Source organism: Sus scrofa, chromosome 9 (assembly GCF_054392235.1).
Source record: "Sus scrofa isolate SSC_HxYL_T2T_F1_AM1 chromosome 9, Sscrofa_HxYL_maternal_Yorkshire_Landrace_v2.0, whole genome shotgun sequence".
Taxonomy (NCBI): domain Eukaryota; kingdom Metazoa; phylum Chordata; class Mammalia; order Artiodactyla; family Suidae; genus Sus; species Sus scrofa.
In genome coordinates, this window is record NC_139391.1 from 48,584,859 (window position 1) to 48,603,686 (window position 18,828).

General features: G+C 43.1%; 1 protein-coding gene across 13 annotated transcripts in view; it reads left to right on the forward strand.

Moving 5' to 3' along the window:
* Nucleotides 1-18,828, forward strand: part of SORL1 (sortilin related receptor 1) — a 218,259-nt gene that overhangs the window by 20,737 nt on the left and 178,694 nt on the right. For 2 of the 13 annotated variants that reach the window (XM_084978367.1, XM_084978360.1), the window contains exon 3: nt 9,019-9,076. The exons of 3 other annotated variants lie outside the window; for them this stretch is intronic. The gene's annotated coding sequence lies outside the window, so the exon portion shown is untranslated. Of the gene's footprint in view, nt 1-2,095; nt 2,245-2,936; nt 3,027-9,018; nt 9,077-18,828 lie in introns of those variants that run through there. 8 more of the 13 variants (XM_084978370.1, XM_084978359.1, XM_084978358.1 and 5 more) reach the window with 8 other exon arrangements.

Genomic DNA, 18,828 nt, shown 5'->3' on the forward strand with positions numbered 1-18,828 from the left:
TAGAGCCAAAGTTGGCAGCCTGAGGTTTTTCTTTAGTGGAGACACAAAGACGTCTCCCCCCTACCTCTGTTTCTGGTCTTGAAACGTTTTCGCTGAAGCCCAGACTGATTTTCCTATGACACCTTAAAGAATAAACCCACACCAAGGGACAGACATGCAACTCTGTGCCAGGCTGTGGTCGTGGGATTAGGAATTTACAGGTTCAGTTTTATATGAATTTGGAAACTTTAGCATAGCAGGGAATTGGGCTTGTTAATTACTGAGGTAAATGCTAGTTGACCTGTAAAACACAGGATTAAGTTGTTAAGATTTGCTCCAACGGGAGCTCCAAATTCTCCAGTTTCCCATCAGGGAAAGATGGAGAATTTCAGTTCTCCTGAGAGTGGGGAGAAAAATGCAGATTTGTGCTGCAAAACCAGATGGATTTTTCCACAGCGCTGAGAGGCTTCTTAAGGGATCCCAGGAGAATAAGATGAGGGTGCTCAATAAATGCACATCGTGGCGAATGGAGTTAACACATTCTAGCCAGTTAAAACCTAGTATCAAATCAAAACACCAAGTTACAGAGTGGTGCAACAATTACCACAAACACTACTGGAGTTCCCATGTGGCTAAGCAGATTAAGGACACAGTGTTGTCACTGTAGTGGCCCAGGTCACTGAGGTGGCATGGGCTTGATCCCTGGCCCAGGAACTTCCCCAACCCAGGCACGGCCCAAACCAACCCAAAACAAAGAACACCCAAGCTACCAGTCACTCAAGAGGGAAATCCAGATTAAAAGCACTAAAAGCAGAAAATGAGCAGTGGGAGGAGCAAGCTCATTTTAAGCTTTTTTTGTGGAACGCTTAGAAGCTTTCAGTGAATGGTGTCCCCGTTATTGGGATTGGTGTCTGAGCACCAGGAAAATCTAGTGTATCTCAGTAGGTCTGGCAGGAGGGGAGGCTCAGCACTTAGCTTCTAAAACTTTAGCTAGGGCGCTGTTGTTCATGAATCATTGTAACCCGTGAACATATTTCACCGTATTGTGTTAAACTGTTTTGTGTTTGTGTCAGCTTGGGAATATAAATATTCAGAGGACACGGATCAGATCCACTTGAACTCAACTGCCAGTGTTTAGCATAGATTCTACAAAACGGCTTAAACAGTACGATTGGATTTTGCTGACTTAGAAAATGTCGGCAAGCTCAACTAAAGAGATAGAAAAACACAACGTCTCACCCCCATAAAATAAATTAGTGCTAGCCAAGAGTGCCTCCCGGATTTGTCATATAAATTAGCAATAAAAAAAAAATATCTCCAGACAAACTAAGCCATCGAATCAAATCCCCATGTCGGTCACCTCTTTTCTAATTATCACAGAAGTGTGACTTAGCTGGAGGAACTGTAGTTCAAGAGGGAGCATTTAAGCGGGAACATTAACCAGGAAAAATTCTCAGAGGCTCTACGTGGGGTGGAAATGTATTTCTAGGACTGAACAGTGGCCTGGAGATATTCTAGATTTTTGTGGAGGACTCTAGGGGAGCAAGGAGAGTTGAAGCAGTGCCCAAAGGCAAATAAGAGAGAGCCATATTTTAGGCACAGCCAAGAGGAAATTCAGTAAGAAACAAAGGGGGGGAGTTCCCATTGTGGCTCAGCAGGTTAAGAACCTGACATAGTATCTGTGAGGATGTGGGTTTTATCCCTGGCCTTGCTCGGTGGGTTAAGGGTCCAGCATTGCCACGAGCTGAAATGCAGATCATAGATAGGGCTTGGACCCGGTGCTGCCGTGGCTGGGGTGTAGACCTGCAGCTGCAGCTCCCATTCAACCCAGAACTTCTGTGTGACTGTAAAAAGAAACAAAGGGAAGGAAGAGATCTTTGACTCAGAGGAGAGGGAGAAGAAGGAAAGAAATTGTAAGGCGACTGGGTGAAGACAGAAAGAGGTTAATGCCATTGAAAGATTTTTTTTTTTTTTTTTTTGGCTGCACCTGCAGCATGAGAAAGTTCCAGAGCCAAGGAACGAACTTGAGCCACAGCAGTGACAACACCAAACCCATAACCCCTAGGCAACCAGAGAACTTGTGAAAGATGTTTTATGACTTAACAATTCCTGAGAGTGGCGGGGGATGGGGGGGAGGGCACTCGTGCCACACAGGGCCACATGGAAAAGCACCAGGGTTGGTGAGAAGGAAGAAGCAGGACTTAGGGGTAAACACAGGCCATAGCCTTTACTGTGGTTTCTGTGAGAAAGACAAAGTTGGAGAAGGTAAACCGTTGAGGATAGGCTAGTTTGACTAATCGCTGTAAGCTTTGGGGCAGAGGAACTGCCCCTGCTTTTCTGGTACCTGGCCTTGGGTTGATTTATGGCAGGGGAAATATTGGTTTGATGTGTGAGAGTTAGATAAAGGAGGCAGTTGGGAGTATGGCCTCAAGATTGGTTGGTTGGTTCATAACGTGATTTTTGTGCAGTCACTTAAGCTGGATCACAGGGGAGAAGAAAACTACTTGGGCTTTTAGGTTGACCCTGTGAATAGGTGCAAAAAGACAAACAGAGGCATTTCTACTGTGGTGCAACAGGATTGGTGTCTCTGCATCACCAGGACACAGGTTCCATCCCCAGCCAGGTACAGTGGGTTAAAAGATCCAGCATTGCTTGCAGCTTCCGTGTAGGTCGCATCTGTAGCTCAGATCTGATCTCTGGCCCAGGCACTCCATATGCCACAGGATAGCTCCCCCCAAAAGACAATCAGAATCTAGGAAAACACAGACTATGAAAGTCTTATCCATCTGTATGTATTCATAGTGCCTAGTTCACTGCTGTACAGGTAGCAGAAGATCGATAAATATTGATTGGTTGGTTGGCTGGAGGAATGGATGGATGGATGAGATTTCTGGTATTTTGAAAAATTTTGAAAGATGTCTCATTCCTACTTTCCCTAAATCATGTCTCTCCTGTAGCAGAATTTGCAAGCCACAGGGATTATATCCCAAGGTGTTCAGTGATGAAACAGCCTGGGTCAGAGAAATGCTGATGCGTCTTTGGTTTAGGTAATTTTTCTTAGAAGGTGCCTCTATACTCATTGTAATTCTTGATCTATTTTTTTATGCTTCACTACAAAATGGCCAGACATAAAAAACCTTTCCTCATTTCATAAGAACAAGGACTGCAAGGGGGAATCTTTACTGTGTCCTCGGGAAAGGTAGCAATGCTGCAGTGGCTCCACATGTGACTCGCAGTCAAGTCCAAATTTCTTAAAGTGGCCATGGAAACACCTGGCCCCCACCACGTCTCCCACCTCTTCTCTCACTGCACTTGACCTCCATCGCTCTGCTCAGTCACCCAGGCCTTCTTGCAGCTCCTGGACCACAGCAAGCTGGGCCTTTTCATTTACCCTTCCCTTGCCTGAAATGCCCCTAGATATCCACTTCGCTTGCTTTCTCATCTTCGGCTTGCCCAGCTTTCCCATCAAATCTCACCTTCTCATAGAGGCTTTGCTCACCACCCCCTCACACATACACACACTTAATTTTGTAATCCCTTACTGGTTCCATTTTATTCATGGCCCTAATCACCACCTGGTATATTGTGTACTTTTCTGGTACACCCACACACACCCACACACACCCATACTTCTCTTCCTAGTAGAATTTAAATTCCATGAGAGCCAGAGCTTTCACAATCCCCAAATCTAAAGATGGTCTGGCATATGATATATATCTACTGAACGAATGAATGACTCTAATAAGAGCACACATTCTCTTTTGTTCTCTTCCCCCACCCCAATTTCATTCCCAGACTTCTCATTGGATAGAAGTGGCTACTGAATGACATACAAGCTTGTTCTACAAGAAAATCCGTCCCCCTCCACCCTCCCACCCCCCCTGCCCTGCCACATACACACAATGTTTCTCGTCCTCTTAGCCCTCATCTAGGTAAGGGGCACCATCATCATCGAGAGTAGAGAGTTTGAGGAATTTCCACTGTGGCCAGGCAGGTTAAGGACCCAGCATTGCCACAGCTGTGGCATAGGTTGCAACTGTGGCTCAGATTTGATCCCTGGCCAGGGAACTTCCATATGCCGTGGGTGTGGCCAATAAATAAATAAATAAATAAATAAATAAATGGAATATTTGAGTTCCCCTGTCACTTAAAATATCTGGTGGCTTAGTGGATTAAGGATCTGGCATTGTCTCTGCTGTGGCTCAGGTCACTGCTCTGGTGCAGGTTTAATCCCTGGCCTGGAAGCTTCTTCATGCCATGGGTGCCACCAAAAAAAGAAAAAAAAAAAAAGAATGGGGAGCCAAGATTCCTCTTTTCTCCTGAACCCCCTTCTCAGTGCATGAGCAAGGCCTATTGTGTTGACCTCTCATACATAGATTCCTGTCCCTTCTCCTGGTAAATCTCCACCCTCTTTCACGCAGTCTCCTCACCGATCTCTTTCCTTTAATTCTTGACCCGTCTGCCCTTCCCACCAGTGGGTACACAGTAACCAGAGAAGGCTTTTTAAAACTAGCAGTGATCATGTAACTACATTCCAGCCTTTCACACTCTATCTGACCTTCCTGTGAGAGGCCCCGGAATTCTGTGCGACCCAGCCCTGCTCACCCTTATTCTCATCCTTTGTCACTCTCCCTTGCTCATTTTGTCCCACACCTCCTGGTTTTCATCCTTTTTGAGGAGCCCAAGATGATTCTGGCCTGAAACTTTCCTACTTGCTTCATCCTGCTCCTTGGTGTATGGCTGGTTCCTGAAGACCACTGTGGCCCGAATGTCACTTTCTTAGAGAGGCCCCCACATACCAGTTTGTCTGCAGCAGGACTCCTCACGATTTTCTGCCATATCACCCATCCAATATCTCATAATTCATCATTATTTTATTTAGTTGTCCATGGGACCATTCTTTCAAATGGACCCTGAGATATGCCTCTGTAGGTAACAGGAGCATCTTAGAAAATATATCAGGCCAGAGAACTTGTACTTTTTTTTCCCTCTCCTGGAGCCTGTTCTCACCTCTATATCCAGTGATGAATTCTCCTTCATTCTCTTCCTCTCATCTTCCTCCAATCCTCTATTCAAGCCCTGCCCTTCTAAAAGCAGCCAGGTGTCAAGGATGTATGTTAGCAGGCGTGGGCAAGCCCCAGTTGACTGCTAGAGTCCTGTGTTGAGAATTCTCAAATGTATCACAGGCTGAGTGGGATACTCGGCTTTGACCAATGGACAGTGTCCATCCCTGGTTAGGGAAGGAGCAGTGATGAAGTATATGGCCATAGATGTATCCTTACCTGGAAGAGTGAATATATTTGACTTCATTGTTCCTTGCCCCAAGATTAGTTACAATTTCAAGCTTATTTCTAATTTGGCATAAAAGCTTTTGTCTTCTGGAACAGAATTTCAAATGTCAACAAAAAACGAGAAAGATACTTCATAGATGCAGTCTCTTCTACAATCATATCGCTAAGGAAACCAATGCTTTTTGAAGGATCAACAAGCATCCTTAAGCGCTTTTGAGCACGTGTCTCAATTATCACACAGACCCTCAGGAATTTATTGTCACATTTTCATGTAAGAAAATAAAGCTGTTAAAAAGGGATCCTTGCCCTGCCCCCGCCCCACACCCATACAGCTGTAAATCGTAGAGCTAGAATTTCACCTCTGCGATTTGCACAGCCCAGGATCTCTCACTACACCAGTAAATAAGATCCTCCTTTGTCTTTGCTGAAAGTGGTCCTGGGGATGCGGGGAGAGAAAAGAGACGGTTATACAGACACAGACTCGAAGATCCCCGCCCAAGAGTTGTCACTTGGGAAAACAGGAGACACAGGCCTGTCCCAAGACTCTTGAAACTTTAAGTCCACATACAAACCAGAGAAAATGAACTTAATTGAAACTATACCCACAATTATTATTTATATGATGAAAAAAAGAGTCATTAGGGAGTTCCTGTCATGGCTCAGTGGTAATGAACCCGACCAGTATCCATGAAGATGTGGGTTTGATCCCTGGTCCTGCTCAGTGTGTTAAGAATCCAGCGGTGCTGTGAGCTGTGGTATAGGTCACAGATGTGGCTCAGATCCTGCGTTGCCGTGGCTGTGGTGTAGGCCAGCAGCTGCAGCTCAGATTCGATCCCAAGCCCGGGAACTTCCATATGCTACAGGAGTGGTCCTACAAAGCAAAAAAAAAAAAAAAAAAAGTCATTACATCTGGAAGTGATTAATCAAAAAAGACATCCTGGAGGGAGTAATTTCATACGTGGGTTTTGAAAGAGTGCCGATACAAGGAAGGGAGGAATTCTGAGAACAGGAACATGAGAAGCTCATTTATAAGTTCACTAGTTCTAGCTTTTCAGATGGACTATTGGAAGGTGAGAAGATGTATAAAGGAAACACCTTTGATTTCTTTGGAAAATTCTATTATGTTTTGTTTAAATGGCTGAAATTCCAGGGGGGCCTGGCAAAGTTAATTTTTAAAATCAGTCATTAAATTGAAACTACCAAATAGATGAATTCTAAAAGCCAGCTGTCAGAACAACCCCTCATGGACAAATAACTGGGGGAATAAGGAATTTATGACAGAAAAATGGTGACTAATATGGCCACGGTCTCTTTTCATTCTGTCTTTTCGACTTAACCCCAATGGACAGAAAATGCAGATTAGGGAAATGAGAGACAGAAAGAATAACCTGGGCTGTTGTTTGTGACCAGTCTGGGCCAAGACACTTTCTTTTTCTGTCTCACAGGTGTGTCTCTAGTTATTATCTGGGGAGATGGGAGGGTATGTTGGTGCAGTGACCTTTCCAGTTTTAAAAATCTAGATTGTGGAATTCCCGTCGTGGCTCAGTGGTTAACAAACCCGATTAGGATCCATGAGGATGCGGGTTCAATCCCTGGCCTTTCTCTGTGGGTCAAGGATTCGGCGTTGCCATGAGCTGTAGTGTAGGTCAGACGTGGCTCGAATCTGGCGTTGCTGTGGCTCTGGCATAGGCCAGCAGGTGTAGCTCCAATTGTACTCCTAGCCTTGGAACCTCCATATGCCACGGGAGCTGCCCTAAAAAAAAAAAAAAAAAGGAAAGAAAAAGAAAAAAAAAAGAGAAATATAGATTGTAATCACTACAGTATCATCATCAATCAGTGGTCCACCTGGAGATTCAAAGAGTTCTGAGGGTGACCGGGCAGAGAAGATGACCCCCGACCTGTCCTTGACACCGTCACACCCACAATATTCCTTTTTTCCAAGATGAATACCCACCAAACTCCCTGGGTGTGAAAACAGCTTTATATCAGAGAGTTTAGAAAAATGGTCAAGCCAAGTGTAGTTCGGGACTATAGCAGATAGCGGTCCTCCAAGGCTTCCTCCTGAGAAATGCCTTTCCCCACACCGTGTGATCATTGTGGGCATAGGTCTCCAGCTAACGATGGGAATACCCCATCCTCCTGGATAAAGATGAGCATAAGACCTCACAAGGGTCCTGTTTAGGAACTGACATGGACTGACTGTTAGGCTAGGGAGAGAATGTTCTCTCCTGTACACACATGGATGATATAAGCCAAGGCCAACTCGCTAGCATCTTTGCTGTTAACTGGAGAAAATCTGCCTGAACTCAATGGAACCTGCTGCTTGTAGAACTCAGGGGTGGTGGAAACCATAGTTCTTCTGTTGTAATTTGAACCCCTGAGTATAGCTGGACCCCAACTTAGACCATCTCTTGGACTTTTTGGTTATAGAAGTACAGTGTCGTGATTTATAGTAAGACCTATGAAGGCTAATCTTCATTTCCTCTTCTGGCACAGAACTCCTAAAATCCTTGGAATTACCTAAATAATAGGAGAGAGAAAGATGTACTTTGTTATTCATAACAAGCTCCTTTCAACCATGCCTAAATTTATGTTAATGAGGTGATTTTGGAAAGCCCCTAAGGTTGGGGGTTGGTTGCCAGGGGAACCAACCATGTGATTAGATGGTTGGAACTTTTAGCCCCAATCCCCTGACCTCTGGGGACAGGAGAGAGAGGATGGAGATTGAATTAATCACCAACAACTAATGATTTGATCAATCATGCCTATGTAATGAAGCCTCCATAATAACCCAAAAGGATGGGGTTCGGAGAGGTTCTGAATTGGAAAAGAATGCTTCAGTGTTCTCCGAGGGGGGTTGATCTTAAACTCCACATGGGGACAGAAGCGTCTGTGCTCAGTACCCTTCCAGACGTTGCCCTATATAACTCTTCATCTTGCTATTTGTGTCTTTTGATATCCTTTGTCATAAACTGGTAGCAAACCTCCGACTTATACCCAGCCAGTTGGAAGCCCAGGTCACCACCACCTGGCTTCCAAGGGCACCTGAAAGGATGGGGGCAGTCTTGCGAGATGAGCCTTTCACCAGTGGGAGCTAATGCTGTCTGCAGGCAGGGAGTTCAGAACTAAATGGAATTGTGGGACACCCAGCTGGTGTCACAGAATTACTTGATATAGGGAAACCACCCCCCGCTTTTGGTGACCAGAAATGTGGTAGCAGGCGTGAATAGAGGAGGAAAACATTGAGCTTTTCCTTTGTAAGAAGCCAGTAAGTGGCTTGAACATTTAAGGTAGTTTTCTTTTCTAAGGCTTACAATCAAAAGGTTCCTGGAGTTCCTGTTGTGGCTCAGTGGGTTATGAACCTGACTATTATCCATGGGGATGTGGATTTAATCCCTGGCCTCGTTCAGTGGGTAAAGGACCCAGTGTTGCTGTAAACTGTGGTGTAGGTCATGGATGTGGCTTGGATCTGGCGTGGCTATGGCTGTGGTGTTGGCCGGCAGCTGCAGCTCTGATTCAACCCCTAGCGCAGGGACTTCTATATGCTGCAGGTGCAGCCCTAAAAAGAAAAAAAAAGAAAAAAAAAAAAAGATTCCAGACTAATAAATACAAGGGGCGAGGGACAGTGAGAGAGCAGGTTTGGGGCTTCTATTTGTTCCTGTGTGCTGTTGTCTTAGTCTGTTTGGGCAACTATAACAGAATCTCATAGACTGAGTGGCTTACAAACAACTCGAATTATTTCTCACAGTTCCTGATTCTAGGAAGACCAAGATCAAGGCACTAGCAGATTCCAGATTCCGTGTCTGGTAAGCATCTTTTTGTCTTTTTCCTGGCTCTTCTGGCTCTGGGAAACTGCCTTCCAGCTGTGCCCTCATGGGATGAAAGGGACAAGAGAGCTCTCTGAGACCTCTTATAAAGGTGCTAATCTCATCACAAGGGTTCCAACTTCATGACATAATCACCTCCTAAAGGGCTTACCTTCTAATACCATCGCACAGGTCATGAATTCAAGAAATATTTCTTGATAAAAACCTTTGTCTGGTCTAACTAAGAAAGACATATTCCCTTATCATCATTCCCTTTACTATCCTGAGTCACAACTTTTTTTAAACAGCCGCAACTCCAGTATATGGAAGTTCCTGGTCGAATCAGAGCTGCAGCGGCAGCCTAAGCCACAGTCACAGCACCACTGGATCCCAGATGCATCTATGACCTACGCTGCAACTGGAAACGCCGGATCCTTAACCCACTGAGCGAGGCCAGGGCTTGAACTCATATCCTTGTAGAGAAAACTTCAGGTCCCTAATCCACTGAGCCACATTGGGAACTCCTATCCTGAGTTACATCTTAATTTAATGGACAAACAGCCCAGAATAAACAGACATTAAACAGCTCTGGGCCCAGCAAACTCTTTCCTAACCACGTGTTATGTTGGTGGGGCAGGTACAGCAGAAAGCCTAGACTGAGGAAAAAAATGTCAGTTTCTCTACTACTGTGGCAAAAAGATATCTAAGATCTTCTTCAGGAATGTGAGGAATAATTCAAGAAAACTGACTTAGAATTGCTTTTGACCCTAAGCTGCTGTGAATCTTACACATCAGAACTTAAAACAACCATGAATGAGCTCAGGAAGGTTTTTAATGCCAAGAAAAATGTCAGGATGAAGGTAAAAGATTCTTTTCTATTTAAGCCTGGCGGGAAATCCAAAAATAGTTTGAGAAGAGACTGAGAATAATTAAAAGGCACAGAGAAAGAAATCAGATTACACCTAGGTATTTACACTTAAATATTAGTTATGGGTTAATTAAAACCATATAACTTTGAGCTATGTGCCAGGTAGTGTTCTAAGCACTTTAAAAATATTCCGTCATTAAACCTTCAAAACAACCTGATGAGATCATTTACTTTAAAGTTAGTCATTATATCATTTTAACAACATTTTACTAATGGTAATAATTATAATAGCAAGGATTTACTGTACTCATACCTTATACACATTATTTCATTTAACATCTACAACGATCATAAGAGGTAGGTACAGTTATTATAACTACTTCATGGATGAAAAGAACAAGGCAGAGAGGTTAAGTAACTTTCCAAAAGCTACACAGCTAATAGGTGGCATATTTGAATCTCTCACTTTAGAGCCTGGGTTCTAAATGACTGCACTATACCTATTAATACCCAGTTACTCCATATTTTACTGTTTTCATACAGTTTTAGTTTCATATTCTCACGCAATTGAGTTTAAAAGAGCACGTGTATCTAACACTACCACACATTTAACAAGATCATTACCAAGTGCAGCTTATTCAAATTGGAGGCATAGTACATAGATAATTTAAGAGCTTTTGAAAGTTCTCTTTGTAACAATCCTCCAAACTAGTCAGGTTAAAGTATTTAAAAAAAAAAGGTTAGTGGGTATATAAACTTGCCTTGGGAACAGTGATTCCGATCTTAGTTTCCATGGGATCATTTTGACAGATGTTGGTTAGACATCAAGCTGAACATCAGAAGTGTTCTGAGATGGTAACTTGATATTTTAAAGAGAGTTTAATAAAGCTGTGATTTACAAAGTATGGAAAATTTGCGGTATTACCGTGCAGTATTTTGAGCGAATAACAATCGGGAAACTCTTACCTCCCCTAGGCTTGTTTGGAAGAGAGCTGCCCAGCAGGGTCTGGGCCTCCAGTACAGGGACCTGAAGGGTAGGAAACTGGGGGAGTAGTTATGAAAACCACCTTTCTTGGCCATGCTATGGTCTGTTTCCAGGGCTTCCAACTGGCCAAAGCCAACTGCAAGCCAGAGGGTCAGGGATTCTGTTGACTCGGTCCACACTGCCAGCCTCTGAATGCACAGAGCAGGGCAAAAAGGGAGGGAGACTGTCCTAGAGGTCAGTGGTCGATATGCAGGAAATTGATAATCGCCCCAATCAGCACAGGTGCCTCGATAAGACTGAGCTTCCAAGCACGCCAAATGAAGAAGCAGCTCTTGGATCTAGGGACTCTCCATCAGTGTGAAAGCCTTGTACCCAGCCTAAGTCATTGGGTCAGTCTAACCATGCCCTCTCCCATCATTTAAATTCAAAAAGACCCCTGATCCAAATTGAACCAGCCCCCAGACTCGGTCCTCTTCATGCTCTTTCTAACCAGCGGGCACAATGAGGTGCAGAGAGCCAAAGGTCTCTCCAATGAGCTCAAATGCCAGCCCTGCCTTTACACTCTGATCTGACCTCTAGGGTGGCCCTGTTTGTTGTTCTTGCCAAAGGCTTCCTGGGGAAATTTCACAATCCTGTCTGTTCAACAGATAATCTGCCCTGAAGTAAGCTTGGAAAGGTTACAAACTTTTCCAAGCAACAGCCAGAAAACCTGGCTCCTGTTTCCAGACTTATGCAAAGCACATGTGGTTGTTGCATAGGCAACCAGAAGAGATGCTGGAGCTGGTGTATTTATTCAAGCTCTCAGGTGAGAGAATGTGTCAACATGTTGGCCCAGCTCCGTTTCCTTTCTTTATCCTTCCTTAAAAAACCTCCTGAGGCAAGTATTACACACAAATAGCTCATCCTTTTTTCCCCTTCGTGATACGTGATCTCATATGGCTCAGCCCCACCAGGATGTCCCACTCCACTGCTCTGCTCAGCTTTGCTCCCCTCCTTTGGTTCTTCTTCTCCACTCTGGTCTCTATAAAAATGTACAGTTGGACCCTTGAACAACATAGGTTTGAATGGCGTGGGTCCACTTGAAGGCATTTTTTTTTTCCAAAAAATATTTTTTTCAAGTATAATTGATTTACAATGTTGTGCCGAAAAAGGCAGATTTTTTTCAGCAAAAAATACTATCATCACTGGTCCAATCAACATATGCAAAATGGGGCTTATGGAGGAACCATGGATATAGTCAGCTTGTGGAGCTGACTGTAAGTTACAGGAGGATTTTCAATTGCTCAGAGGGTTGAATAACCTAACCCGGTGTTATTCAAAGGTCAGCTGTACTTGTCTTGAGTCTCGTTTCTCACATTGCGTTGAAGGGAGAGATTAGAGGAAAAAAAGGAACCTACTGCATCTCTTGCTAAGTCCATGATGTAGTTCTTTTTTTTCTTCCCCTTTTTAAAAAATTGAATATAGTTGATTTACAACATTGCGTTAGTTTCAAGTCTACAGCAAGGTGATTCAGTTATACCCATGTCTCTTTTGTTCAGATTCTTTTCCCTTAGAGGCTATCCCAAAATACTGAGTGTAGTTCCCTGTGCTATACAGTAGGTCCTTGTTGGTTATCTATTTTATACCTGCTGGTGTCTATGTGTTAATCCCAAACTCCTAATTTATCCCTCTCAGTGATATAGTTCTTAATGTGTGCTCTGACTCTTACTAGATATTGGATCATAGCTTCACAACCTCCTGCCCTCAGCTCAGTGGTTTGAGACATCTTGGGTAGCAACTCTGAGGACTGAAGTCAGGCTCTTGAGCAAGAAGGACCCACAACGCTTTTTTCTGAAAGCAAAGACTGACGTAATAGAGTCACATGCGCTAAAGGGAAGGAAGAGGAGAAGATGGAGAAATGAGTTCCCGTTAGGTGTTTAATATGCTTGACATGGTTTTTGTTTATTTAAACAGAGTGACCAAGGTGGAAAGACTGTTGCAAAATGTCAGCAAAACATTGCCACCATTTCCTGCTTCTGGTTCCCATGTCTGCTAGATTATCAGTTCCTTTCATTTCCCTTGGCTAGAACTTAACTTCTTGTTACAATATACTCCATGGTCTATGGTGCTTCCACCTCGATGGAAATAAATCTCATTATTCTCAACCTTTTTAATGAATATCTGCTTCCTGACTCATCCTTCCCCTTATCAGTCTCCTTTTATATGTCTCCAGACGACGCTGCTATAGAAACCCAAGAAAACTCAGACAAATGGGATATAGAAAGAATAAAGTTCTTACTGCCGCAGTTTCTGTATCCTCCTGCTTCCACTGAAATTGTAAGTGTAGTGGAGCCTCAGGCTCATCTGTTAATGATGCAACAAGAGTAGGGAGGACCCACCTTACACACAAGGAATCTGGATCCTCTCTACTTCTGTTGCATCATTAGTAGATGCAGTGATGTGTGAGAGACACTGGGACAGGTTATTAAGAGATGTTTAGACTCCTTTTCCCAGATTCTAAAAATAATGGGGAAGAAGAGGGTCAGTTTGAGCTGGTTGAGGTACCTGGAACCAAGAGACAGGGCAAAATGATTTTGGCAATTCTTTTCCCAGGATGCAAGAGAGCCTAATGATTAAGAGCATGGACTTTGGAGTCAGACCTGGAATGAGACCCAGTTCTACCATTTAGGAGCTCTGAAATTTTGGGCACACAACTTAACCTCTCCATAGAGACTTGTAATGAGGATTAAGTAAGATTAACGGATACAAAGTGTTTAGCGTAGAATCTGGCACCAGAGAAAGTAGTCCATAAACATTAGCTTCCGCATTTAGTCTTGCGTTTTATTCACCCTTTTCCTTCCCACCTCCATGCCCACGGCACTCATGTAGACCCATTCTCGGGTAACCACCAAGGTTAGTTCCTTCACATCCAGCCCCAAAGCTGCAAGCTCCAACCCTAAACAAGTTTGACAATCTCAGCCTGCTCTTATCAGTCAGCAGAGATTGTAGCTTCCGATCTAACTTTAGGCGAAGTTGTTCTTGAAGAAAAGTGTCCCCAGGTCATATTCTTTCATTCATCTGCATCATGCAGAACCTCATGAAGAAAGATGCTACTGCTCATGGCTTGACTATTTCTCTTCATTCTTCAAATCTGGAATCACGTTCTAAAAGCAAGAATCTTTGAGCTGGGAGGAAATGGCACCATTTAACCTGGGGCAAATTGACATTACAGGTAAACCTAGGATGGGCAGAGAGCTCAAACCGTGGGGAGTGGTATTTGTGGGAAAGTCTTACTGGTGCAGTGACTTCTGCATAGAATCTCCAAGGAGGGGCAGAAGTTGAGGAGAAATTGGGGTGGGGAGAATGTTTAACAAAGGAAATGTACAAACACCACATGTTCTAAGATACTGGAACCCAGAATGGCTAAGGGCTTGGAGACAAGTCAAGGCTAGATAGGGGAAGAGTTTCAGAAAAGAAAAAGAAATGAAACCATGTTAAAATGCTTTATGGTTTTTGGCAATATAAATTTACTTATCAATGTCGAGTGCTCTAAAATAGAAGATGTACACAGATACTGCCATTTCTGGAATACATGATTAGTATAATATCATATATACCAAGGTCTTAAAAATCTGAGGTTTTTTTTCTAATGACTTAATCTGAACCCTCCACAATAGCTCTTACAAGCATTTAGTCTAGCTTAATACTTCCAGTGCTGAGGAACATAGCATTGGGAGGGGCAACTCATTTCATCCTTTTATTTACTTAAATTCATTTTAAAGTGAGGTATAATTACATACAGTAAAAGGCAAAGACCTCAAGGGTACACTCTGATGAATTCTGACACATACACCTGAATATCCAATAGCTTAATCACAATGTAGAAAATTACCATCACACAGGTTTCCCACGTTCCTTCTGGTAACCACCCTCCCTCCACCCTCCGAGAGGCAACCACAATTCTGATTTCTATTCCCATAGATCAGTTTTGCCTGTTCTGGACTTCACATAAATGGAGTCATTCAGTACATGTATTCTTTTGTGCCTGGCTTTTTTTCCATAACGTAATATTTTTGAAATTCCTCTCTGTTGCTCTATGTATTAATAATGTATTCCTTTTTATTGCTGGGTAATACCTCACTGCATGAATATACCTCCACTTGTATATCCACTCTCCTATAGATGGTCATTTGCATTGTTCCCAAGGTCTGGCTGTTAGACATTAAACCACAACGAACATTCTTACAACTAACATTCTTTTTGAGGGGGTGGAATGAAAGTGCTGTGGCATATGAACGTTCCCGGGCCAGGGATCAAACCTGAGCCACAGCAGAGACCCAAGCTGCAACAGTGACAATGCCAGATCTTTAACCTGCTGCACCACAAGGGAACTCCATAAGTAACACTCTCATACACCAATTTTTGGTAGACGTATGATGTCTTTTCTTTTGGAATTCCTAGACCACAAGAGTGAATATTTACAAGAAAATGCCAGTTTTCCATAGTGGCTCTATCATGTTATCTTTTCATCAGCAATGCATAAGAGATTCAGTTGCTCCACAGCCTCTCTAACATTTGGTATTGTCAGAATTTTAAAATTTTAACTTTCTAGTGGGTATGCAGTAGTATCCTGTTGTGGTTTTAATTTGCATTTTCCTATTGACCAAAGATACTGAGCATCTTTTTTATGTATTAGTGGCCATAAATGCATTCTCATTTGCAAAGTATTTTGTCCATGTTCTGTGCCCACTTAAAAATATTGCCTTTTTATTATTGATATACAGGAGTTCTTTTATATTCGTTGATGAGTCCTTTGTCAGAGACACATATTTTTCCCAGTCTGTGGCTTGCTTATTCATTTTATTATCAGTGGGTTTTGATTATTAGAAATTTACTAGAGGAGTTCCCATTGTGGCTAGTATCCATGAGGACACAGATTCAATCCCTGGCCTTACTCATTGTGTTAAGGATCTAGTGTTGTCGTGAGCTGTGGTGTAGCTCTTAGATGTGGCTCAGATCCTGCATTGCCGTGGGTATGGTGTAGGTCGGCAGCTGTAGCTCTAATTTGACCCCTAGCCTGGGTTCTATGTGCCTTGGATGCACCCTCAAAAAAATAAATAAATAAATAAACTTTATAGAGTACATTGAATCAATTCTTTTTTTATGTTTTTTGTGGCCCAAGAAAATTTTGCCCACCCCAGTCCCTGCAACTATATTCTCCCATATTTTCTTCTAGAAGGTTTACAGTTTAGTTTTTATCCTTAGGTTTATAATCCATCTCAAATTTTTGTATACGATGTGAAGAGAGGGTTGAGATTCATGGATTCTGTATAAATGTCCAATTTTTGAAGTACCACTTAAAAATGATTTTTTCCCCACTGTATTGCCTTTGTCAGAAAACATTTGATTTTACATGTATGATTCCATTTTTAGACTATTTTTCCCATCTGTTTATCTATTTATGTCAATCCTACACTCTCTTAATTACTATAGTTTTACAGAAAGTGTTGAAGTCATGTAGTGTAAGTCCTTCAAAGGTGTTCTTTTTCAAGATTGCTTTGACTGTCCTAGGTCCTTTACATTTCTATACAAAATTTACTATCAGCTCACCAACACATTTCATTTTTTAGTAACAACTGCTAGAAATTCTTTGAACTTATCTTTTTGGCTCTCCTGTAATATCTTAGTTCTGCTCCATAAAATAATGTGAATATGGCTACTTTCCCTTTCACAGAGGAGACAGCTTGGCTCTGGGGAGAAAACTTCTCTTTTGGAGCTAGACATGCTGGGCTTTGAGTCTTGATCTGGTTGTATGTCTTCTGCAAGTAACTCAGTGTCTCTGATCTTCAGTGCCTTTTTCAATGAAATGAAAATAATTCCCATGATACAGGATGGCTTTGAGAATTTGCGACAGTACATATACAGCACTGAGCACAGTGTAGGTCTTGACACATAATAGACACTTAAAGGAAAATTTAAAGGTAGTGATTATTATTTTATGTTTCGAGATGATGACTGAGCTGTTATCCCTGCCAGAGCTCCTCTACGTTAGGTTAAATATCCCTAGTTCTTCAACTTTTTCATAAAATATGGTTCCCAGGGAGTTCCCATCGTGGTGCAGTGGTTAACAAATCCGACTAGGAACCATGAGGTCACGGGTTTGGTCCCTGCCCTTGCTCAGTGGGTTAAGGATCCGGCGTTGCCGTGAGCTGTGGTGTGGGTTGCAGAGATGGCTCGGATCCCGAGTTGCTGTGGCTCTGGCATAGGCCGGAGGCTATAGCTCCGATTTGACCCCTAGCCTGGGAACCTGCATATGCCGCAGGAGCGGCCCAAGAAATAGCAAAAAGACAAATAAATAAATAAATAAATATATATATATATATACACATGGTTCCCAGATATTTGTCCCACAAGTTATATTCGAAATATTTAAAAGTCAGAAAGACAAGGGCATGGATCAGTCAGAATAGTCACAAGCCATCGGACAGAATCAGGGTCTAGGAGGCCCCTGTGGACCAGACATTAATTAATCTTTTACTTGCTGGTTCTGAGTGAAGTTCATGGTATCCTGGGGGAGGGGCAGGGTGACTGAGATGATGGGGGGTGTTGCTCAGTGGCTACAGCTCTGAACATTTACGAATGAATATACAAATATTTCTTCTCTTTTTTCTTCTTTTTTACAGCCACACCTGTGGCATATGAAAGTTCCCAGACTAGGGGTTGAATCAGAGCTGCAGTTGCTGACCTACACCACAGCCACAGCAACACTAGATCTGAGAAACATCTGAAACCTAAGCCATGCTGGATCCTTAACCCATTGAGCAAGGCCAGAGATCAGTCCGAATCTTCACATACACTATGTCGGGTTCATGATCTGCTGAGCCACAATGGGAACTCCCGAATATGCAAATATGTTGATGTTTTTAGAACTAGAGCATTTTCAGCCATGCTCTCTCCGTTACTACTCTCTCATTTTGGAAGTAACTGTTGGTTGTTCCCCAGTACTGTTTTCCCCTTGGGGGGAGAACATCAGATTTGTAAGAAGACACACGCATGCTCAGAATAGGGCCTCTACCTCCCAGCATCCCTTGCAGGTAGGTATGACCATATGACAATGTTCTGTCCACAAGGATGTGAGCAGAAGCCATGTGTGTACTTTGGTTTGTGCCCTTACTCCTCCCCGCCTTCTGGGAGGAGGATGTGCCTGGGAGTCATCATGGACAAAGCAGACAAAGCAGGCACCTGGGGGAGTTCCCTGGTGGTGTAGCAGTTAAGGATGTGGCATTGTCCCTGCTGTGGCTGGGGTTCGATTCCTGGCCCCAGGAACTTCCCCATGCCTCTAGTGAGGCCAAAAAAGAAAAAGATTTCAATCCTTTAAGATGAAAAGAACCTCTACACCTGGCTGTTTCGGAGCAAGGCTGAGACGCCAGTTTGTGAGAAAGAGACATACACCAGTCTTGTGTGAGCCACCACCATTTTGGGTCTGTGACAGGCAACTGAAGGTTTGCCACAACTCATGCACTGATTCTGAGAACCTTGGACCTGCCACCTCCAGCCTCAGCCTACTTTCCTAATAGGACTATTCTAGAGCCACATGTGAAAACTGACTTCAATCAGTTAACCTATGACTAGTCATTAGTTCTTTGGGGTTGATAACGGGAGCCACCAAGTTAGAGCTGGTACAGATTTTCTGGGGGGCTGAAATGTGTCCCCTTGCAAATTTATGTATTGAAACCCTAATCCTCAGTATCTCAGAAGGGAACCATATTTGGAGATATGGTGATTCAGTTAAAATGAGGCCATTAGGGTGAGCCCTTATCCGATATGACTGGTGTCCTTACAAGTACAGGAAGTAGAGTTTCCTGGTGGCTTAGTGGTTAAGGATCTGGCATTGTCCCTGCTGTGGTCTGGAATCACCAC